The sequence below is a fragment of the Periplaneta americana genome, chromosome 12 (genome assembly GCF_040183065.1).
Source record: "Periplaneta americana isolate PAMFEO1 chromosome 12, P.americana_PAMFEO1_priV1, whole genome shotgun sequence".
NCBI lineage: Eukaryota > Metazoa > Arthropoda > Insecta > Blattodea > Blattidae > Periplaneta > Periplaneta americana.
This window is the reverse complement of record NC_091128.1, coordinates 4,836,140-4,860,218: the sequence shown is the minus strand read 5'-3', so window position 1 is coordinate 4,860,218 and position 24,079 is coordinate 4,836,140. Positions and strand designations below refer to the sequence as shown.

The window sequence follows — 24,079 nt, the reverse complement described above, 5'->3', positions numbered from 1 at the left end:
TTGGTCTTATCACCTTTATGATCTTTATAATCCTTTAGACAGTATAAGGGGGGCGAAGGCTAATTGGGATTTCCTGGTCTCTGACTGGGTCAAAAACCCTGATGGATCTGATATTTAACCCTTGCGGTGAATTTCGGTGAAGTCCGGAGGGCCTAATTAGTCAAATCCACTCTCCTCACCTCCACGCTGGGGCCCCCTGGGATCTTTTAAGATGCCAAAGAGAGAGTGGTGTGCGGAGAGCAATGGGAAGCTTCCGCATTTATTCATCCCAAAGAAGACTTCAAACATAATTATGCCATGATGCGTCCTTTCTTGGTAAAAGAATCCGGACGTAAACTATCCCCCCAATCGGATGTCCAGGAGGGGGATACTGAGGAAGGTCGTATCATGGTGGAAGCCATCACCGATGAAGAAAGAAGAGCTATAGAAACTCTAGATCTGCCAGGTAAGATGGAAAACTTGAAGGAAGCAAGGAGAAGAAATGAGTGGATGTGATGGGAATATCAGAAGGGAGGCGGAGGAATGGTGGAGAGTTGATGAGTGATGTGTAGGGTTCGAAGTTGAAATATCATAATTTTTCTGACATCACAGACAAAGCAAGATACGATATAAACTCGTTTCTATTCAACACGAACCAATATAGTCTATGACTATTTTTTTTTGCATTTCTTTGCACTTTTTGTCTTTTATTGTTTACTGACAATTTTTTAGGAAATGCCCTACTTTTTTTGCATTATTACCCTTTCCTTATTTTGAACGGAATTTTTTACGGTGTAATCGTAGCCTACATTCCAGAACCTAGTGCAGATTGCGTCATGCAGGAATTTGCCTTATGGTTGCATCAATCTTAACTCCTGACCATGTGTGGGACGTGCTTGCCCCCATTTAACGCAACAGTACAAATATTGCAGCCGCAGTGCTCGCAGTTAGAATACTGTATCTTACAAGTGAAGACAGTATAGATAGAGAAAGTGTTGCTTCTATAGCGGTTTCTCAAGTCTGATCCTCAAATAATTCATATGTCAATGGTAAATTTTCAATTTTGGCAACAACAATAACATGGTTAGAGAAAGGAGATGAGACCATTCATTCAGCTGTCAAAAATATTAAAAGTTTCGAAGAACATTTGTAAAAGTGAGTAGGAAATTTGGATAGGAAATAAGGGGGAAAATAAAAAAAAAAGTATTGGAAAATAACATTGGATATCAGTCATGTCTAAAGCCGATAAAGGTGTGCAAGCTGAAAACACTGACTTCAGTGTTTTTGATGAAGATTTTTCACCTGCGGACCTTGGTCACTTCACGTATGTGCCCATGACGTCAGTTGAAGGAGAGAAGAGCTTTTCAATACACAGGAAGGTCTTTCAAGTCTGAGGTCCTAGAAATCATTATGATGTCAAATTTTTTACAATTTTAAAGCCATGTTATAAGTTATTTTCCTGTGATTTTTAGGTCATCAACTTCCGAGCCCTAATTACAAATAACTGTAAAATATACACAATGCTTCAACTTGTAAGTCAAGTAAATAAACCTTTATTATTTATACAAACATAGCCTCTGGCTACGTGTGGATTTTAAAATGTTCAATAACACATAGTAATGCGAACAAAATAAAATGTTTGAGGAAAGGAAAGCAAACTTAAAAGTGTGTAATTTAGTTATATGTTGTTCAATGTTATATTGAGTTTGCACTGTTCAACAGGTTCGGTCCAGACCAACAGCCTAATTAACATCAGGACGGCTGTTGAGACTGAAAACACCAAATATTGGCACACCTTCATAAATAATGACGACGAAGACGACGTAGATATTCCTCATTTAGAAGAGCTGCCTTCTGTTGACGGTAAGTCAACTATATCCACCATAAACATTCACTTACGGCTAATAATAGCACGTTCAGGGCAAAATTTTAATATTTTTATCACAAAATTTGCAGAGTTCTTGGTCACATACGAGTAAACGAGGTAATGACGACATTATGCAATTGTAAGGAATAATAAAGACAAAGAGGGGAAGGAACTGGCCAGACTAAACCATTATCTCCTGGCTTAGTTGCCTCATGAATGGTACCTTGATGGTGTCACTTGTGAGTTCAGACCTGTCTTTTCCGGCAGTTGACTAAACAACAACAGTATTGACAAATTATACAGAGTGTTTTAAAAAATAGACTGAAAGTAATCAAAGTGTTAGGGAATGTTAGCTAAGAATTGTTAGAGGTTGAATTGCACCGTAATTTTGTCGGAAAATGTGTTACATGCAATCATACCTGGGGAATCACCAGTGTCTTGTCCTGAAAATCGACTTCTGGTCCCAGCAGTGAACGTTCTAGGAAATAGTTTCAGGAGAGCGGCAAGAAACCCGAGAGACGGAAAGTGGAGACATTATTAGCAAGAACGAGAAGCCGCAAACTGATCTGCGCGGGTCAGATTGGTTCACGACCGGAATAACGCTAAAATTATGTTAAGAGTACAATTTCTATAACTGTTTTTTTTTTTTGTTTTTATTTTGTTTGAAGAAGACAAACTATATCCCAAGTAATGGTTCGTTTATATATATATATATATATATATATATATATATATATATATATATATATATATATATATATTAGAGTTATTCAAGAAATAAAAATCACTGCATCCAGGCTCGAATCCGCTCTTGCCTGCATGATTTGCACATGTCTGAGCCATCTGAGACGAGACGGAGGACTTCACTTCTGCGCCTGTCAGTACCCTCACCGAGGTCTGAATGTAGTACACTATAAGTGGTACAGTCATTAAGTTCTAATACTGAGCGCATAGTGACGTTGTGGTGCACTATAGCGCACATGTGGCACCATGGTATGATACCTTGTCAGTTAGTCTCTCGGCCCAACAAGAGATAGTTGAGTGCATGCACTGTAAGCAGAACTACGGTCTTTGTTGTGACGGTGATTTGAATGCGCACGTCGGAACCCGAGATGTCACAGTTTGAGCAACGGGCAAACATCAAGTTCTGCCAGAAATTAGGCAAAACTGCTGCCGAAACGTTTAAAATGTTGCAGCAAGTTTACAGTGAGGACGCAGTGAGTCGCAGTGTTGTGTTTAGGTGGCACCGACGTTTCTTGCAAGGAAGAGACAGTTTGGAAGATGATGTGCGTACTGGTCGGCCACAAACAATTCGAACTGAACGCAAGATCCAAGAAGTTGCAACGTTGGTGCATGCTAACCGCTCCCAATCGGTAGACGATATCGCAGCAACAGTAGGGGTCAGCCATGGTACTTGCTACAAAATTCTGTCTGATGACCTGAACATGTCTCGTGTTACCCAGCACAGTGTGCCACGAATCCTGTCGCAAGACCAACGTGATGATCGCATGACGATTTGTGGTGACCTCATCAGTAGTGCTGACGATAATCCGACGTTTCTCAACCGGATAATAACTGGAGACGAAACTTGGTGTTTCCTTTACAATCCGCAACTGAAATGACAATCCGCCACCTGGAAAACGCTGTTATCACCACGACAGAAAAAACCGCGACAAGACAGGTCAAAAGGCAAGGTGATGCTTGATTCAAATGGAATTGTTCACATGGAATTCAATTCGCCGTAAGCGACCTGAGCTATGGCGTACAAAGAATTGGCTGTTGCTACATGAACCCCCCCTGAACATCGCTCTGTCCTTGTCCAAGAGAAACTTGCAAGACAACAGGTGACAGTTCTTCCACACCCTCCGTACTCACCTGATCTCGCACCATGCGATTTTTTTCTCTTTCCTCGCATGAAAGCAACCCTACGTGGGCGTAGATTTCATTCTTCCGAAGAGGTCATGACTGCCACAGGAGCAGCCATACGGGATCTTCCTGCCAACATCTTTCAGCGGTGCTTCCAGCAGCTATACCAACGTTGGCAAACGTGCATAACGGCCAACGGAGACTATTTTGAGGGAGGATGTGGTTCTATTTAAATGTACGCCGTGTTATGCGGCATCTTGTGATACATCCAGATTCTTGTGGGAGCCTACCCTCCAGGCGTCAAGTCTTAGAACTTAATGACTGTACCACGTATAGACGGCCAGTTCAAGAGGGAAACAACTCAACATTTAAAGTTATGAGAAACGAGAATTTTAAAGCTTCATGTTGCTGTGAAAAATCCAATTAACGCATTTTAATTATTTGAAACTTATGATGTAACTATTTGAAACATCATTAACAGAATTCTGGAGTAATTGGTTACTCACACGACATATTGCTTTAAAATGCAGTTTTCTCAAAACTTTCAATTTTCAGTCGTTTCCTTCTAAACTGGGTCGTTCATATCAATATACAAATCCATTTTCTTCGTATTTTCTCAAGTGCATTTCAGAACGGTTTACGACAGCATTCGAAATAGAACGAATGCTCCATATCTCTGAGCATGCGCAGTTGCTTGTATCTGGAACTTTGAATATTCAAAGGCCCATTACTTTTTTCTTATATTGTACATAATCACGGCTCCCTAAAAATGATTTACTTATTGTTGATAGTTTGATGACGTACATATTATCATTCTTAGAGTAAGGGAGGGTATTGTCGGATACCATTTTGATGTTTCAAAATAAAGGTAATTGAAAAAAGTTAGAACTGGAATTACTTAGTATTATAATAACCTCTTGGGGTTCCTGCAGATTGTACATAAGTATTAGGTAATTTACATAATATGTATTTGCTGTATAACTTGCAAAGACAAAACAGAAATAATATCATCACTGACAGAATGGGAAGCTAATGTCGGATACATTAGACATTATTATGTAAGAGGTATGATAATGCATTTAAAATAATATATTGCATATCAGAAACTATTACAATAGTGTTCTGTTTAGCCAACTGATATGCAAGCCTTTTAACATCATTTCTGGTTCATCCTAAATATTTTCTCTCCATCATTAACACATAGTCAACTAGCAAGTGAAGCTGGGAGAATTGGTTTTCGTCCAAGTTTCGATTTAACGGCTTTGGTGGGCTCAGAGTTGGACCGTACATAATCAAATAATGTTGATCGAGATACATTGAATCTTTTGGAAGCAGCAAGATAGCCCATTCTTTTCTCCCGTACTGCGACAATGGCATTTACCATATCTTCAGACTTCCATTTTTTTTAGACTGAATCTCTTTTTTCTTTTACTTTAGGTATCTAAAAATATCAGAAGAAGAAACAATTTGTTACTTCATAATATTCGATTAACTAGAAAATTAATTACTTACATTAATTAAAAATACTCAGGAGTAAAAATGTAGTGGTTTGTTATAGAAAACATATAAATGGGTTTAAGGGAACGAACAGGTGAAAAATGTGGAAAAATGGAAAAAAATACAAATTTTTGTTTTTATGTTCATAATTTTATTTAAACCTTCTACTTTCATAATATGGCCTCATTTTTTATTTGGGAGCCCTTTAAACCGTGTCACATGACGTTTAAATGTCTGCTTGCACGTGCTTCGTTGCCCTTTAAACGAGCTGTCAGCTCTAAAGTTTATGTTGAGCTTTGTAATTTGAATAAAGCGGGCTAGTTTTTTTTCTGGTGTGTATCTAGTGAAATTAAGTTTGTTGTCACTCCTGAATACACTATCAGCTTGCCTGTCAGCCCTGCAAATACTTTGTTTTGAAACTGTGAACGGCAAAATATTGTTTGTGGATCGTTTCTTCTCGAGTTTGTGCGTTTGTACGTGAATATTCATACTTGTTTTGCTGATTTCGTGTTATTTAGGATGTTATTAAAGTTTTACACTAATTTTGTATTCAATTAGTTGTATATATTAGTGTGAATAAGTTAGTATAAGTGCATTAGGTTAGGAATCGTCACAATAACATTCAAGACCACGTGTATAACTCAACATTTAGCATTTTAGGCATAGTTTTAGTTTTCTAAACATGAATAGACTAAGTGACATTCATAATAAGGGCAAGAAACGATCAAAATATGCTAATAGGGCTAAAAATTTAGCAAATATAAGGTGGAAGAATGCCAAAACTATTGTGGAATATGTGCAACAAGAAAATGTGTTAGGCCTAGTTGGTGATAATGAAGATCAAGTGTCAAAAGAACCAAATAATAAACAAAGTGCTAGTGAGATAAAGTTGATAAAATATGGCAACTTGCAGGAGAATTCAAATATAAGTGCCCCCCAGTGCAGTGAAGACTACACATTAGTGCATGTAAATTTGTGGAGTGAACTGTATAAAGGAGTAAAATGTGGTGAATGTGGAATGGATAGTGCAAAAGCTGAGCTTACTGAACCATCAGGCTTTGCATTTAAAGTGATAGTGAAGTGTTATAATTGCAACACAGTGTTGAATGAAATGTATACAAGCCCTAAGGTAGGTAACACTGAGTCAACTCGACCTCCCTTCGATGTAAATAGGAGAATGGTCAACGCCTTTGTTACCATGGGAAAAGGACACTCTGCTATGGAACAACATTGTATGGCTATGGGTATGGCAGGTTTGAGCTCACCATCCTTCAACTCTCACCTGATAAAACAGACGGAAGAAAACAAACTTGTTAGACAACATGTGTTGAGAAATGCTCACTCTGCAGTTAGACGAGCTCACATGGAAGTGGACAGTTCTATTAGTGATAGTGATGTTATAAATATTGGTGTGTCATACAATGGCACATGGATGAAGCGTGGACATACATCAAAGTATGGTTTAGGTTTAGTCATAGATATTTTAACAGGGCTAGTGTTAGATTTTGAAATAATGTCAAAATATTGCAGTACTTGTAAAAAGACAGAAAAAAAAATGGATGTTGCAAGTGACGAATATAAACAGTGGTATCAAAGTCACAAAGACGCTGGTGTTTGTGAGAAAAATTTTGATGGATCTTCAAATGCCATGGAGATGAAAGCTGCAGAAATTCTCTGGACCCGGTCCATTAGGTTGTGTAATATGAGGTACACAACCTTATTGTCTGACGGGGATGCAAAAACACACCATCACCTTCAGCAGCTTCAAGTTTATGGTGAAGGCATTGACATTAGAAAAGAAGAATGTGTGAACCACGTTGCTAAGAGAGTAGGTAAAGGTCTACAGAATATTGTTAGGGAATGGAGAGGGACAGATTCCTCAATCGGAGGCAAAAAAAAAGGGAAGTCTGACTGCAGAAATGATACCTCGACTGCAAAATTACTACAGAAAGGCCATTATTGATAATATCCCCGATGTAAACAAGATGAAGAAAGCCATCTAAGCAACACTTGACCATGCAATGTCCACGGATGACAAGCCCCTGCATTCAAGATGCCCTAGTGGTGAAAAGTCATGGTGCTTCTTCAACCGGGCCATTGCGAAGCAAGAAGCTGTTCCGAAGCATGACTTGAAAACCATGAAGACAGTGTTGCAACCTGATGTTGTGGCTAAAATCATGCCAGTGTACTGTAGACTAGCTAGTGATGAACTTCTTAGCAAGTGCACTGCAGGAAAAACTCAAAATGTGAATGAAAGTGTTCATAGTGTGATATGGCAGAAGTGCCCAAAAGAAATTTTTGTATAAAAAAAAAACTTGAAGTGGCTGTTACTTCTGCTGTGACTGAATTTAACATGGGTTGTACAGCAAACATTTCCATGAGAGATTTAGTGTCAACAGTGAAATTATCTCCTGCAGCATACAAAATTGGCAATAGGAGAGACAAGCGTCGACTGCAGCAAGCGGCTACTTCAACCAGTGAGAACTTCAAAACAAGCAGGAAGAAGCTACGTTTGTCAAAAAGTGTCACTGAAAGTAGGAAAAAGCAGCAGGAGGGGTCAACATATCAGGCAGGAGGGTTTTAAGCAATTTCCATAACGTGTAAGTACTCAAACATAGTGTTGTACTTTAAAACTTGATTTTCTCCCTTTTAAATTTTATTACATTTTAACATGTTCAAATTGCTCCATATGATGCATTTCTTAACCAATTGTGATGAAATTTTTACCACAAGCCCACATTACCTAAAGGAAAAAGATTGTCACATGGATTTTTAAAATATTTATTATTTGCCAAGATATAAATTGATTAAGATGCATGAAATTAATTTTTTTCTTTAAATTGGCACTCACCCAGTTTTGAATTTTTTTCTCAGAAACTAAGAAATGCTAACTAAAAATCATGTGATAGATGTTTTATTATTGTTAGAGGAACTGTTCCATATTTTTTTTAAATTCATAATGTTAAGCGTTCATCATGCAGCATTTTTTAAATATTAATTAGTATTAATTGGTAAATAATTAATTTCTTCAAAACTAATTAAGATACATTGATGAAATTTATAGGGATGTTTTAAATACATATCAGCACTCTGTGGTAAAAATTTCAGTCCATTAGTATCACAAATGCATAATTTGAATATTTCACCTGTTCATTCCCTTAAGGCAGCTTTTATGTAGCGAGCAGCATTGAAATATAGCCGACAATGCCCTCGGCTAGTATCCGACATTGCCCTCGGCTAGTATCCGACATTGCCCTCGGCTAGTATCCGACATTGGCCGACTCTTCACAAACAGTAAAACAAGCCAGCTGCATGAAACATGTTGTCGATAGCATTTCTGCAATTAGAGAATTAAGAAGCCTTATCTATGGTATATCAAACAGTGCATACCATGTTGTGTAAATATAAGAATAACTTGTAACGAATAAATTACATTACTTACCCTCAAAAAGTTTTTTTTTTTTTTTTTTTTGCAGAAACTTTGAAAACACGCTATTCACACACAGTGAAGCACTCAACAGTAATGGCTATTCATGCAGATGTTCGTCTACTTGTAGAGAACGTAATGCATTATTTTCACATCAGATTGCACCATTCGATGGAAAAGAAATATGTTATCCGAGATTATCCGACATTACCAGACCTATCCGACAATCCCCTCCCTTACTCTATCTAATACGTACTATTTATTCTGTTCATTAGCTAGCAATCAGTGTGATAACGACGATTTTCACTCAGCATTGTTGTTGTTGTTTAGCCAACTGTCCGAAGACAAGTCTGAACCTCACAAGTGATACCAAGAACGCACACTTATGAGGTAACTAGGTCAGGAGATTATGGGTTAGGGTGGCCAGTTCCTTTCCCCCTCCAGAGCATACATCGCCGACTAGCTACATATTACACTAGTCAGACTTCAGATGCATACAAACAATAATTGTTCTTCCTCTGACACACATCGTCAAGTGAGATGTACTGCCTGATAATATATGTACATATCAGCCAGAAACTCAATATTGCTTTTTAGCTGGACCCTGAACAGAAGAGGAGGCAGATGCAGTCCAGGTGATCTACAAATCCGCACATTTCAACGATTCGACTTCTTCTGAAGGTACAGTAATATTTCAAAGTAGGGAAGCAGTAACTAAATACAATGAATACAGGCTGTTTCAAGAGGAATAGTAAATATTTTGGAGAGCGGTAGTATGTACTATAGTGTGTAAAGAGTTCATATAAACATGTGTCCAATTTTCAATGTATGTTGAAATACAGCTCCTAGTATGTTACATATAAAAGACCTTAGAAATGATATGAAGCAAATGACTACGCACAAAGGAATAGTACGTGTCGCTCTTGTAAGATCGTCTGAGGGCAGCATTTGTATTTCCTTTGGCCACGAAGATGGGCATGTTCGTACAGCGCCTGTACATTTTAGCCTCCAGGTAACTCATTTAATATCATATTCCCAGAAAGATGAATCAGCCCCGGTAATCACGTGCATTGGCCTCCAAAGTCCCCAGACCTTAATCCTGTCGATTTTGTCTTTTGAAGCGAAGTATACAAAACCCTAGCAAACACAAGGATCAAATTATTGGTCGCTCACATTATGAATAGTATTGCTCTCAAAAGGAACAACAAGACGACCTGAGAAGGACAGAGCGGAAGAGTGCATTCAACTGTTGAATTATATTGATACCATGTAAATAAACAATAAATGTAATTGTTAAGTCATTTGTCTTTCCTCCTTGTCTTGTAGGCTTGTTATGCACAACATACAAGCAGTTGTATTTCCATACCCATTGAAAATTGGGCACTTGTTTATATAAACTTTTTTACTCAGCATAGTCCATACTACCGTCCTCTAAATATTTACTATTCCTGCTGAAACACCCTCTATTTAAAAAAATTAATTACCTACTCATCTGTCATTTAAACTGCAGAATGATTCTCCCGTTTTGTTTGTCAAACTCGTCTATGACGACATCATAAAGTCTGACGGTTCCTTGAAAGATTTTTAAATTTCAAAACTGCCGACTGTGAAATTCTCTCTTGGCGTATAGAGTTTCTCACAAATGTCTTTAGCCTCTTCAGAACAGAGATGAAGTAGTGGTAGGAATTGTTAGTGTAAGTTCACAAACTTTGACAACTGCAAAGTTGGCCATCTCTACTTTATTTTCCTTAATACATTTCAACAACTCACTCACGCACCATAAGATAATAAAATATAATGGATCTTGAAATTTTTAACTTGCTGTGCTGTAAAAAGAGTAAAACGTGAATTATCAGGTTTTTCTCGCTGTACTATTCATTGTTATGATATCAAATGTCATTATGTATGATACGATATAGTAGGATATAATATATTATATATATAATAGGATATGAAGAGCAGAGAGGAAAACGCGTTAAGTTCAAAATAATTCAATTTCTGTAGTAATAATAATAATAATAATAATAATAATAATAATAATAATAATCGTCACGCCACAGACCTTGAAGGGTCCAGGCCACCAGCCGGCTGCTGGCCTCACGTTCACATGCCGAAGCAAAGGTGGACGATCATCCAATCAGAATGGAGGTATCGTGTGGTTAACACGCTGACCTCCCAACCGTTATAGGTCGCTTTCGCCACTGGATTTCGCCATCTTTCGTAACCCCCAAGTTCATCACGATTCTAGATGGGCACCGATGCCATACACTGGCCGAAATTTCATGAGAAAATTTCTTTCCCCATGAGGACTCGAACCAGCGCGCATTCCATAACGCGACTTCTAGGCTGGATGCCTTAGACCACAACGCCACGGCGAAGGTCTCATTTTCTGTTTTAGTTTTCCTGTCATAGTTCAAGTACTGTAGATCTATATTTGTGTAGTTTAACTATACAGAATAGCAATCTCAATATTTTTCCAAACAGTGTTATATCCGTTCCGGTAATAGATTCACCTACTGGAAACTAGTAGATCTACTTCAAAGTTTCTCAAATTGTTATATATTTGGTTCTAACCTGTCCCGTGGTTACAAATTTCCCTTCACCCCTACATGATCAGAAAATTGTAGACCAGATATTTTTGACACACTATATTTAGAAGCCATCTGTAAATAAAAGATTAGGGATCAATTAATTTCATTTCTTAAATAAAATTCGAAATTACTTTTATTTCATTTCATTAAATTTATTTTTCTTTAAGGATATACGTGCTTTAGAAGCAACTTTACTATGTGCTTGAACTTTCAATTCACGTACATAGTGTCTACTACTCATTTATCATGTTCATTGCATTCGCTAACAGTCATTTTCTTCTTCTTATACTTCTTCTTCTTCTTCCGCCCCGTTGGGTTCGCCTCGCTCCGTCCAGACTCTCCAGGATTCCCGGTCCCTGCTCATTTTCTTCATTTCTGCCAATGTCTTGCCTCTCTTTCTTCCTATTCTTACCACTGTATCTTCCCAGTTTATCCTTGGCCGTCCCCTACCTCTTCTTCCCTCCACTCTCATTTCCATTACTTGCTTCAGTCATCCTGTTTGCATGTCCAAGCCATTTTAGTTGTTTTTCTTCTATTTTATTTATTAATGGTTTGTCTTGTTTTGCCTCTTCTCTTATTTGTTCGTTCCTAATCCTATTTTTCTTGGTCTTTCCCATCATTCTTCTTTAATATTTCATTTCAACTGCTGTTATTCTAGTTCGATGTTTATCCTGTAAAGGTAAGCTTTCTGTTCCATATTGTAATATTGGAGCTATTATTGATTGAAATACTTGCATTTTTGTCTTGCTAATCTCCTCCTTTCCCACAATTGTATTATTTATTCCGTAATATGCGTTTACTGCTTTCTTAATTCGGTTTAGTATTTCTTGATCTATTTTTCCATCGCTACTTATTATTGTTCCCATGTATTGGTAGTTCTCAACTTTCTGCAAATGTAGATGGTTATATCTGATGTTCAGTTGGTCATTCTGACTATCTTCTTTCGATATCTTCATCACTTTACTCTTATCCATATTTATCTTCATCCCCTTTCTCTCCAATTCTTCATACCATTCTCCTAGTGCGTGCTGTAATCTATCCCTGGTGTCGGCTATGAGAAGTATGTCATCCGCGTATAATAGCGCTTGTATGTATACCAGTCTCAAATTCCAGCTTCCTATTTTTGTTCTTCTTTTACAGATCTTATGTATTTCGTCCACGAATATCAAGAAGAGTAGTGGTCTTTGACTATCTCCCTGCTTTACTCCTTTCTTCATTGCAAATTCTCCTGAAAGTTCCCCGTCTATTCTTACTATTCCGATTGGGTTTTCATAGACGCTTTTAATGGCATTAGCCAATCTTATTGGTATCTTCTTCGTCTCTAGTACTTGCCATATGTTTTCCATAGGTACCTACTGTATCAAATGCTGCTTTCAAGTCTATGAAAGCTAGGAATGTGTCTTTATTTTTCTCAATTCTTTTTCCTATTATTTTTCGTAATGTGTATATATATAGTCCTAAGTGTGTCTATTTTCTCCGAATGCTGCCTGTTCTTCTTCTATTTCCTGTTCCACCGTTCTTCTTAATCTTCTTTCCAGCACTCTGGTATACGACTGATGGCATAGCTACTTATAGTTCTGTAGTTTTCACACACATTCCTGTTGTCCTCCTTGTGAGTAGGTATTACTATATTCTTTCTCCATTCTGTTTAGTATCTTATTCTCATTCCAAACCTTCTGGCATAACAACGTTATAATTTAGTTCATTGTCTTTCCTCCGTACTTAAGGGAAGAGGATGGTATTTTTTGGTGAAAAATGAGTAAATTAAAAAAAAATCTTCAAAATACTCTGTGATATATGTGGAATGCATAGCATAACATCTTGTGGGTATTTGTGCCCTTATCGGATGTTGAGTCGCCATTTTTAAACTTCCTGCGTTATGGATTTTTAAATCACTCGCCCACTTTTATTGTTGTTTCCGGTAAATTACATTTTCAAAAAAAATTGTTTTTTTCTTTAAAATACTCTTTGATATGTATGGAATGCATTGCATAATATTTTGTGGGTATTTGTGCTCTTATCGCATGTTGAGACTCATTTTTAAACTTCCTGCGCTATGGATTTTTAAATCACATGTCCACTTTTATCGGTTTTGGATATAATTTCTGAACTATTAAAGATACATGCATGAAATTTATAACACACATTCTTTAGACTATTAGGAAAAGTTTCTCTGTAACAGAATTTTGTTAATTGATTTCATTTAAAAAATACGTCCGTTTGTTTGCAAGAAAGGAAATCAGAAAATTGTTATTAAATTTTAATTGTTTATTTTACAAACGTAGGGACTAATATCAAAATTCTGTTACAGACAGTTTATACAACATGCTTTTGCAAATATATTGCAAAAAAAGTTTGAATCTATCTTTAAAAACGGTTTAGATATATCGGTTTAGTACAATCCTGTATTGGGTATATTTTTTTTTCAAATTTGGGCCCCCAAATAATTTTTTTCAAAATATTTATATTTGGTTGAGTTCCTAAAGCTATGAGCTCTCTACATACAAAAAATTGATATTTTACACCAAATAGGAAAAAAGTTAAAAAAAATACCATCCTCTCCCCTTAATTAGTTCTGATGTTATATCATCTATTCCGGGTGCTTTCCCGTTTTTTAATCCATCTATTGCAATTTCTATTTCTATTTGGTCTATATTGCCTTCTCTCCATTGATCTTCTATTTCGGGATATGGTCCATACAATATCTCTTGAGTTTCTTGTTCTTCTTCTTCTTCATCTTCTTCTTCTTCTTTTCCTCCTTCTCTGAATTTATTTTTATAATATTTCCTCCATATCTCTAATACTTCTTTCTTATCTGTATATATTTTGTTTCCTTCCCTTATTAATCTTATTCTTTTACCGTATTTTCCTCTTAGTGCCTTAACTTTTTTCCAGAATCGTCTGTTACTCTTTTCTTTAGCATCTTTTTCTATTTCGTTCCCAAATTCTTCCCATGCTTTAGCTTTTGCTTCCTTCACTGTCCTTTTAACGTTATTTCGTTCTTCTACATATCTTTGTCTATCTTCCTTTCTTTCTCTTCTACTTTGTATATAATTTTTCCATGCTTCTTTCTTTTTCTTCACTTTCTCTTTTACTTCCTCGTTCCACCATGGGGTTTTCTTCGTTTTAGTATTTATTATTGTTTCCCCGCATACTGCCTTTGTACAATCATTTTATTACGAAGATCAAACCACAGAATTATATTGTATTTTAGATGGACTCATCAACGTGCGGAGGTACCACAGTGACGGAGACATACCAGCCAACCTGAAGACACAGTGGAGTGGAGTCAGTCTTTCAGAAGGTACAGTAAATGTTTACATTCTGAAGTTGTGTCGCTTTCAGCTACGAACATGTTCGAATTTTACTGTAAATAAAAGAATAGGGATAAATTAGTTTCATTTTTTAAATAAAATTCGAAATTACTTTTATTTCAGTTCATTGCATTTATTTTTCTTTAAGGCGATAGTAGTAACTTCACTATGGACTTCAACTTTTGATTCACGTACATAGCGTCTACTACCTATTTATCCTGTTCATTACATTCACTAACAATCATTTTATTACGAAGATTAAAACACAGAATTATATTGCATTTCAGACAGACTCGACAACGAACCCAGGTACCACGACGAAGATAGCAGTACATCCAGCATCTATATAGTGTACAGCAGATCCAGTCTTTTAGAAGGTATAGTATCCATGTTTAATAGAATACATAAGTCTGCACACACTGTTAGCTATATACATTAAGGATATTTTAAAATGTTGGATGATTAATCACCCCTTTTATTATATTAGTGGTCCTCATTTAATAACTGGTGTTTTTAATATCTTATTCACTTTCTTTTGTTTTATTATGACTATGTCCATAGTATTTGTAAGAATACTTATAAGTAGAGCCCGGAATTTTAGGTGCTAAAAGTTGAGAATGACACTGAGTGTAGATGAATAGAAGTAGAGCCCGTAAGGAGGGTTTTAAGCTTAGTTCACAAGAGTCCGATATGTGATATTAGACAACAGAGTCAGAAGGACTGAGCAATGGACCTTGTAAACCGTGCGCTAATTTGTAAGTGGGATTGAGAGGATTAAAAGACCTTTAATGATACCAAAGGGAAAATACTGAATGACAAGAATGGCATCTCAAAGAAGTGGAGGCATGGCAATGATAAATCGTGTGCTAGTGTGTAAATGGTAGTTAAAAGGATTAGAGACCTTTATCGATAGCGAAGGGAAAATATTGAATGACATCTCAAAGAAGTGGGGGCATGGCTTCTATATTAATGAACTATAGTGAGGAACAATATTAACTTTCAGCACCTAAAACCTCTGGTCCCTACATTTGACTTTAATAAAATATAATAAAATAAAATAAAACAAAATAAAATAAAATCGAATCTAATCTAATATAAAAAATGGGGCCATAAACGCAAGAAGAAGTTATGCAAGAACTCAGTCTGGAATCAGTACTTCATTTCATACAGAAATATCAGAACAACTGGATGAGCCATTTACGATGTATGAGATCCCACAGAATCCCAAAAGCTATGTTTCACTATGAACCCCATGGGAAGAGATCTCTGGGACATCCCAGAAAGAGTTGGGGAGAAAATTCTTCTTTATTATGAGATAATAATACACCACATGACCTAATACTTGTACGGATGATGATGATGATGATAAAGTCAGGTAGGTAGAGGTGTTTTGAATGCTTCTTGTTGTATAGTAGCACAATGGAACAAAAGCATAGTGTGGTTGTTTTGGTTTTTCCACACCCATACTGCATATGCATGGAATTTCCCGCCATCAAGTACAGTTAAGAGAAAAATCTTATATGCCGACAAACAATTCAGAATATTATTGTTTTTACAAAATATGCTAATTTTGGACATTGTGCCACAAAATAAGCAAAATATGCTACATTGCATGCTAAATAGTTTATTGTATACAGGAACGCTTGAAGTATGCAAAAATATTGTGGCACCATGTTGAAAGACCTGGCACGTGTCCTGCAGAAGGGAGGGCGCGCGAGAAGGCAGGCACGAGGAGGGGAGAGAGAAAGCGGGGGGCGCTGGGCTGTGCGAGGTGAAGGGGGAAAAGAAGCAGCGAGAAACAGATTGTACCCGAAATCGAAGTTTCGCGAAGTATGACCTAACAAAATAAAAGCGCGAGCAGTTCAGAACAACGAGTCAGTTTTTTGTGAAGCAGCCGTGAGCGAGCAAGGAAGCCAGCCTTCGAGACCGGTGCTCAATGCGAAGAAGAGCCGCAAAGCCAGTTTGGTTCGGACAGCGAGTTCAGTTTGTGAATCGGCAGCGTCCAGACAGAAGCAACGCGTCCGGGAGTGTTGGATTCGACACGCGAGTGAACTTGAGTAACTGTGGCAATGTCGAAGCGGAAGCAACGCGTCCGGGAGTCTTTAGTTCGACGTGAGTGAACTCGAGTAACTGTGGCAGCATCAGGCGGAAGCAACGCTTCAGGGAGTCTTGGGTTCGGCATTCAGTGAACTTTATCTGCAAGTCTTGAGTTCGAAGTTCAGTGGACTGTCTTTGGAAGTCTTGGGTTCGATATACTGTGAACTTGAGTGAATGAAATAGAAGAACTGGCCAAGGCAAACGAAGTGTGAACTGAGAACTAACAATTTTGTTTTGTAAATAGTGCTTTGTGAACATTAGTTGAGATTAGGAGTACATTGTTGTTCTAAGTAATCCACGTGAATTGGTATTGTCGTCTGTGGAATGCAATAACGAATACTGTGTTGCTGTGTGGAGTGGAATACCCATTGTTGACGGGTGTGTTTAAAGCCAGAAATAAAAAGTCATTATCGTTGTGAATAAAAGTAACATTATTGTTGAAGTTAAAGTCACAATATGTACAATTAATTTTTAATATTCTTCATTACAGTCGTTCAAAACCTGCATAAAATGATTTTGTATGACTTGCAAATGGGCAGTAAAAATATGCAAATGCATACGAATCCTCGCCCCATTAACATGACATTCATTGAATGTCTGTGAATGCAATGACACATGGTTAATGATCAAGTTTATTTTGCTTCTTGCAGAGTTCGTTGAAAACATCAAGGACAGGCCAGATCTCTTGAGGGAAATGATTTGCCGCATGCCAGATGCCATTCCAGCTCCCATGGAGCACCTATCATCATCATCATCATCATCATCATCATCATCATCATCATCATCATCATCATCATCATATTCATCATTATTTTCATCATCATCATCATCATCATCATCATCATCATATTCATCATTATTTTCATCATCATCATCATCATCATATTCATCATTATTTTCATCATCATCATCATCATCATCATCATCATCAGAAGAAGAAGAAGAAGAAGACGAAGAAGAAGTAAAAGATGAGGAGAGAAAAACGTCCTGCTGGTCCTGGTTGAGGTCAGTATTTCGTCGCATTTTTAGGCGTAGGAGGCGTAGGTAGTTATAAATTTTATGTCTAAGAGCCATTTTCAGAAAGATCACCCTCGGCGTGTTCTTATATTTCCTTCACCACTTGTCCATACTTAAGCAATTCTGTTACATTAATATTCAATTATTTGGACTCCTTAATGTCACCAATCATTTAATCTTTCATTTTGTTTGGCGGCCTTTTTCTTTATGTGCTAAAAATGTGTCTGCATCTCACGCTCCATCCCTTGCTTGCATTCAATGTGGCGGTAATTAAGCACGTGTGGTCGCATTTTCCATTTAATTCTTTTGTTTCCCGATAGGTACATCATGCTTAGAAATGTTTGGAGCTGTATATTATGAGTTATTCACATTTTTATGGCCAAGTAACAGGAAAGGGGTGTACTTTCTTCTTGGTTCTTATTTTTTTTTTACACTTCCGTCCCAAGAAATCTGTTTGGTACTTTGTCTGAAATTACATTAAGAACTCCGCCCTAACTTGCCTTTTAATAGGAAAACATGATCAAACAATTTGAAATGTTTTTTCTAAACTCAATGATTGATGGTAAAATCATGACCGCTTAATCAAGCTGAACAATCGAGGGCTCAGAATAAAAAGGTTCTATCTACTGTTTTGTAAATTTTACAGAAGAGCATTTTTTAAGTTTGTCTAGAAATAAAATCAAAATGGAAAATATTTGTAATGACTACTCCGGTTTGTAGCTTCGTAAATGAGTTGTTTATCATTTCGTGAATCTAAAATGTTCGGAATAATATTATTTTATGTTGTACTGAGTTGAAATAAAATTGTTGTTTTCAAATAGAACCTTGTGTTTCCAAATTGTTGTGTTTGCAGTTTCAATTTTATTTTCATTAACATAGTAAACAAAAGGAATCGGTGATTTTTTTAAGATATAGTAAAATTCCCCATTTAGATCTTTTAACTTGGATTTTTACTTCGGAATATGTATGATAAAAATTTTCTTGTGTTGAATTTCAACGTACCTTGTTAACATGTTTCGACCTATTTTGGGTCATCTTCAGAACTGGTCGTTGTTGGTCTTGGCGCTTCTTGTTTCCTGTGAGGGTGCGTTCGTAGTGTAGAGTCAAAGAGTGTATGTGTTTTGAAATTGAGTTGTGTGTTGAGAATATCGTTGGGGTGTGTTTTACTGTGTCTGTATATTTCATATTGTTCTAGTGTGTTGAGTTTCTGGCTTTTTGGTTGGATGTGCAGTATTTCCATGTCTGTGTTGATGTCTTTTTAGGTGTGGTAGGTATTTGTGGTGTGTTCTGCATATGAGTCATTCCACGTCAAATCGCACAAATTTAGCCTGGAATTGACTTTCATGTCTCCGATTTAGATAAAACAAATTTTACACATTCTGTGGATTGAAAAAATAAATACGGGTTTTATTATTGTTGTCTATATCGATTATTGTAGTAGATATGTGTTATCAAAGATTCTGAAATAGGTCGCGCATCATTATTGTTAAACGTGATCATCTCCACTAATAATCATCACAGAGATTTGCTCTTTGTCTAAATTTGAAGGTGACAGTACACATTTTATTCTTCGCATAATAATATAAAAATATAAGTTTGTTAACTTTGTTTTAAAAAACATTTAAATGTATAAAAATATGTTTTAATGGCAGCGACTTACTTTAAAATTACAGAAAAAATCCTTAAATACCTTGAAATTATTTTAACCGCCCTTAAAAAAATCAGAACTCTACTTCGAGCCGTTGAAGAATAATTAAATGGCTCACCAAGCTGCGCATCTTGAGGTCGCGGGCTGCATAAGTACTGTTGCAAGATGATGTGCAGGTGCAGCTCCGGGTGAGAGTCATGTGACCACTTTACACTGTTCCACGTTCAGAATATCACTCTTTACGTAATTTACATAACACAGTACTGTATTTAAGTATTGTTTTTGTAAAATGTACACTTGTGAAAATAACTACAGTTTACACAACACTGGACTTTTAAAACTAATCAACTACAACCAATATCAATTCTATTTAATGTCCACCACTTTGCTCTCACTTTGAAGGGAATAGTTTTTTATCATAGCCTGAGATTTTGTCAGTGGAATAAAAGAATGAAGTTGTAAGGTACCTCGCACCACTTTTGCTTGTTGGTATCTTGAGTAGAAAATATTGCTATGTTTTTTGTGTTCACTAATGGTAAAAAATTTAAAAGCAATATTAGAAATGTTTTTCTAATGTTTTTGTCCAAGGTCAGATTCTTGTCATTCGATACAGTATGTGTAGCACCACTGGCGCACCGTGAACACATCTTCAAAAAATTATTTTTAAAGTTATTTCTTACTCGAAATCAATCTGAAACCAACGTAGTTCTATGTAAAATATAATAGATTGTGCGTATATTTTTTTGCGTTTTTAAAGTAAGCTGTTATAAAAAAAATATTAAATTATGTTTAAAAAGTGACCCTCTAAAGCAACCCCATTTGTATTTCAAATTATACTTAAAAGAAGTAATATAATAGCTCATTTCTTCCCATTTCAGATGGCACCAACACTCAATGTCTATGATGCATAGAATCTTAACAATGAGCATTTTCATACTGCGTCGTGGATGAATTTGTCATATAATTAAAAGAGTATAAATAGTAAAATTTTAAAGTATGATCCCAGAAAAAATTACAGACCTCCTATTTTGATCTGCACAACATATTTTAGAAGATTTAAGCAAATACTAAATGGTCACGTTTTGTATACAGGTGTTTGATTTGACATGCACACAACACAACACAATACCTACTAGGAATTATTGTTAGATAAATTAAAGGGAAACTGCTAAGTGTGGAATGGACATTACGTGCTTTTAGAACTAGAGGTTATCTGTTTATTTACGTAAAGTAACACCGCACCACTGATAATGTATTAGTCACTCTCGCTGCTGCTGTCGCAGCTGCATGCTCCGGCGCGCGGTCTCACTCAATCCGAGCCTTCCAACCCGAACACACCATCGGTAAATTATTTGCACAGCGACTTCTGATTCGAATAGAGTTCTAAAACCAACGCAGTTCTACGTAAAACATTTCAAAGAATATAATGATATTTTTTCCCCTTTTTTGGAAGTAAGTCCCTGATATATGAAAACGTATTTAAAAAATATAATCCCCTAAAAGGGGCCCATTTTATAATTTGATTGAACACTAAAAATTAGTATATAATACTGCAATTATTGCACTTTAAAATGATATAAATACGAAATTTCTACGATTTATAGAATCTTCAGTATAACCATTTTCATAATACGTTGCATCCAAATTTACGGAAAATGTAACATTTAATAAATGACTAAATAATTGTGTCAGTCCGAAAAAATTACACATGGGTTATTTAATTTCATCAATAGAATATATATAAAAAAATTGGAGAAAATATTAAGTTGTCATGTTTCGTAGGTGTTCGATTTGACATGGAATGACTCATATGTGGAGGTGTTTTGTAATTTTGTTATGGCTGTGATGTGTTCTTTGTAACGTGTTTGAAATGATCTGCCTGTCTGTCCTATGTAGAAGTTATTGCAGGTGTTACATTTGAGTTTGCATACGCCTGTGTGGTTGTAGCCTATTTGTTTGTTTGAATTTTTACTTCATTTTTTTTTAAATTCCTATAAGTGAATTAATAAATTCAAAGAGAATGCTGTTCAATCATATGTACAAATTAATTTGAATTAAGTAATCATATCCTACTACTCAAAAAACAAAATATATACATGGATAACTTTCAATCAAATGCGTAAACTAGTCATATTGCCACATTAAGACTTATTAAACTTCAATGTGTCTACTGTATACAGATGAAAAATTATTCAAGTATACTGATTGTGTTAGTATATATTACGAATCAATTTAATGAATCACAGATTATGTACTTAAATGTGTTACGTAACTCGGAGAATATGCTGTGAGTTACTACTTTTAATGTAGGTAGTGTGCTTTATGTATACTAAATGAAAGATTTCAAATTAAATCTAGTGAATACAGGGATAAATACTTAGGAAACATTTGTCTGAACCATTCTTAAATTCTAAAAAATTTTTTTTCGAATCATTTTAGAACTTATTGCAGGTAATTAGTCCTAATTTTACTATATTATATAAGTGAATTGAAATTTAAACACGTGTGTACATATAAGGATGTTATAATTTGCAACATGAATATGAATTATGTACTTTAATATATTGCGTAACTCAAATCATGAGATTGCAAATTTTCTTTTTATATATTACTAGCTGAAAGTACCCGGCGTTGCCCGGGTTTTCCTTTCTGCTTCTGTTTTCAAATGAACTGTTTGTTAAATTTTCGAAAATTTCGGAAACCCAACTATGGACAACCAAAACGAATTGTTTTACTAAGCTTTCCTCGCACATAAAGATGAATCTTTACTTAACTTCACTTACATAAATTAATACTCCTTAGCCAAATGCCTGCCAGGTTTAACTAAATTTAAAACAATTGTAGATCAGGCACCGAAAAGAAAATATTTCATCATGTGCCTGAAGTTCAACTTTGTTTTAAATTTATATATTTATTTGTTTTGTTTTTTTATCTCTGCCGGTCAGTTACCACTAAATTTTAAGTGCTTTATCTTAGTCGTGGCTGTCAGCGTATTAAACACCATTCATTTTCCTGCTGTCTCCTTTCCTCCCCGCCACAAATGTGACGTTGTACAGATTCAGAGAAAAAATAATTATAAGATCTGTACATTTAACTGAAGCTGTGCTGACATACATTTCACGTAATTTCATGTCTATGTGTGCTTTCACTTGAACTTCAGAGACAGCTGATGGTAATTAGAGAATTCCCTTGTTCCCAGTCTGAATCGTTGGGGTGCCATCGTGAGCCTAAATTTATCTATCGGTCGTACCAAAGAATCAATATATACGTATGTAATTCAATTTATATTGGAATACTTTTTACCCCTTGACAGCTGTACGCCCACTTATATGATACCAGGGCTTTTTAAAATATGACTTCAGATATAATATCTAACAAATTTAGAACATATTAAATATATACTTACTTACTTACTTACAAATGGCTTTTAAGGAACCCGAAGGTTCATTGCCGCCCTCACATAAGCCCGCCAGCGGTCCCTATCCTGTGCAAGATTAATCCAGTCTCTATCATCATACCCCACCTCCCTCAAATCCCTTTTAATATTATCTTCCCATCTACGTCTCGGCCTTCCTAAAGATCTTTTTCCCTCCGGTCTCCCAACTAACACTCTATATGCATTTCTGGATTCGCCCATACGTGCTACATGTCCTGCCCATCTCAAACGTCTGGATTTAATGTTCCTAATTATGTCAGGTGAAGAATACAATGCGTGCAGTTCTGTGTTGTGTAACTTTCTCCATCCTCCTGTAACTTCATCCCGCTTAGCCCCAAATATTTTCCTAAGCACCTTATTCTCAAACACCCTTAACCTATGTTCCTCTCTCAGAGTGAGAGTCCAAGTTTCACAACCATACAGAACAACCGGTAATATAACTGTTTCATAAATCTAACTTTCAGATTTTTGGACAGCAGACTGGATGATAAGAGCTTCTCAACCGAATAATAACACTTTTATTTTATATACAGAATCCAGATAGAGTATAATTTTGCAAGAAGTCATTGTTCAGCATAAATAATAATATTCTGAAAGACATCCTATGTTATAGAAAATTAAGTCACCGTTCTTTCCACAACACTTGACATACTACACTGGCAACCTGATTACACAGATAAAATTTCGCAATAACACATTATTGGACATGAGCAATATTATTTTGAAAGATATATATTTTAGAATTAAGTAGTAGCCTATATCGAAATGATAGCCGTCCAAATCTTGGATTTAAAATGTCGGCATCCCAATCAATTCAAATGAACAAAAATAAAGAAAATGTAAATTAATGTCTTATTTTCAGTGGGCTTACGTATATTCACATACTACATTAGGAACATGACAAAAGTCTCATTGATATGCATACAATTCGTTTTCCCGTCTTTTGTATAAATATGTATATATGTTTAGGTGTGCTCACTTGAAAGCAAGTTACGCAATTATTGACAATATGAAAAACACGGAGATTTAGGTGAATGTCTGCAAATTTGAGCGACTATCCTTGAGCTTTATTTTACTACGATCATTACGAATGCTAGTTGCACTGAAATGGCAGTTGCTTAAAATCGAATGGCATGTTACTGGCTATCATAGGAATATGTGGGATAAAACATATTTTCCTTTCCTTTTGCCAGTTAATACTGTCACTTCTATCACGTTTGTCATCAGTTTTTTCACACCAGTTCCTGTTCCATTGCATAGTTCTTGTGGATCAATATTTCGCAATAGTACTATTGGTGATTCAATATTAAGTATTAAATTATGTGTTGGCAATCCTTGTG

The 24,079-nt window shown here is 36.0% G+C and overlaps 2 long non-coding RNA genes across 2 annotated transcripts in view; both read left to right on the top strand.

Annotated features, from left to right (window-relative positions):
- Nucleotides 1-359: 359 nt before the first annotated feature.
- LOC138710006 (uncharacterized) lies at nucleotides 360-14,534 on the top strand. Its single transcript, XR_011335010.1, has 4 exons — nucleotides 360-445; nucleotides 1,702-1,842; nucleotides 9,234-9,317; nucleotides 14,442-14,534. It is a non-coding gene; the product is annotated as an uncharacterized lncRNA (long non-coding RNA).
- A 292-nt stretch (nucleotides 14,535-14,826) lies between these two features.
- The window catches only part of LOC138710005 (uncharacterized), a 45,258-nt gene continuing 36,005 nt past the window's right edge, over nucleotides 14,827-24,079 (top strand). Inside the window, exons 1-2 of the long non-coding RNA XR_011335009.1 lie at nucleotides 14,827-14,918; nucleotides 17,289-17,643. This is a non-coding gene — a long non-coding RNA (uncharacterized lncRNA). The remainder of the gene's footprint in view (nucleotides 14,919-17,288; nucleotides 17,644-24,079) is intronic.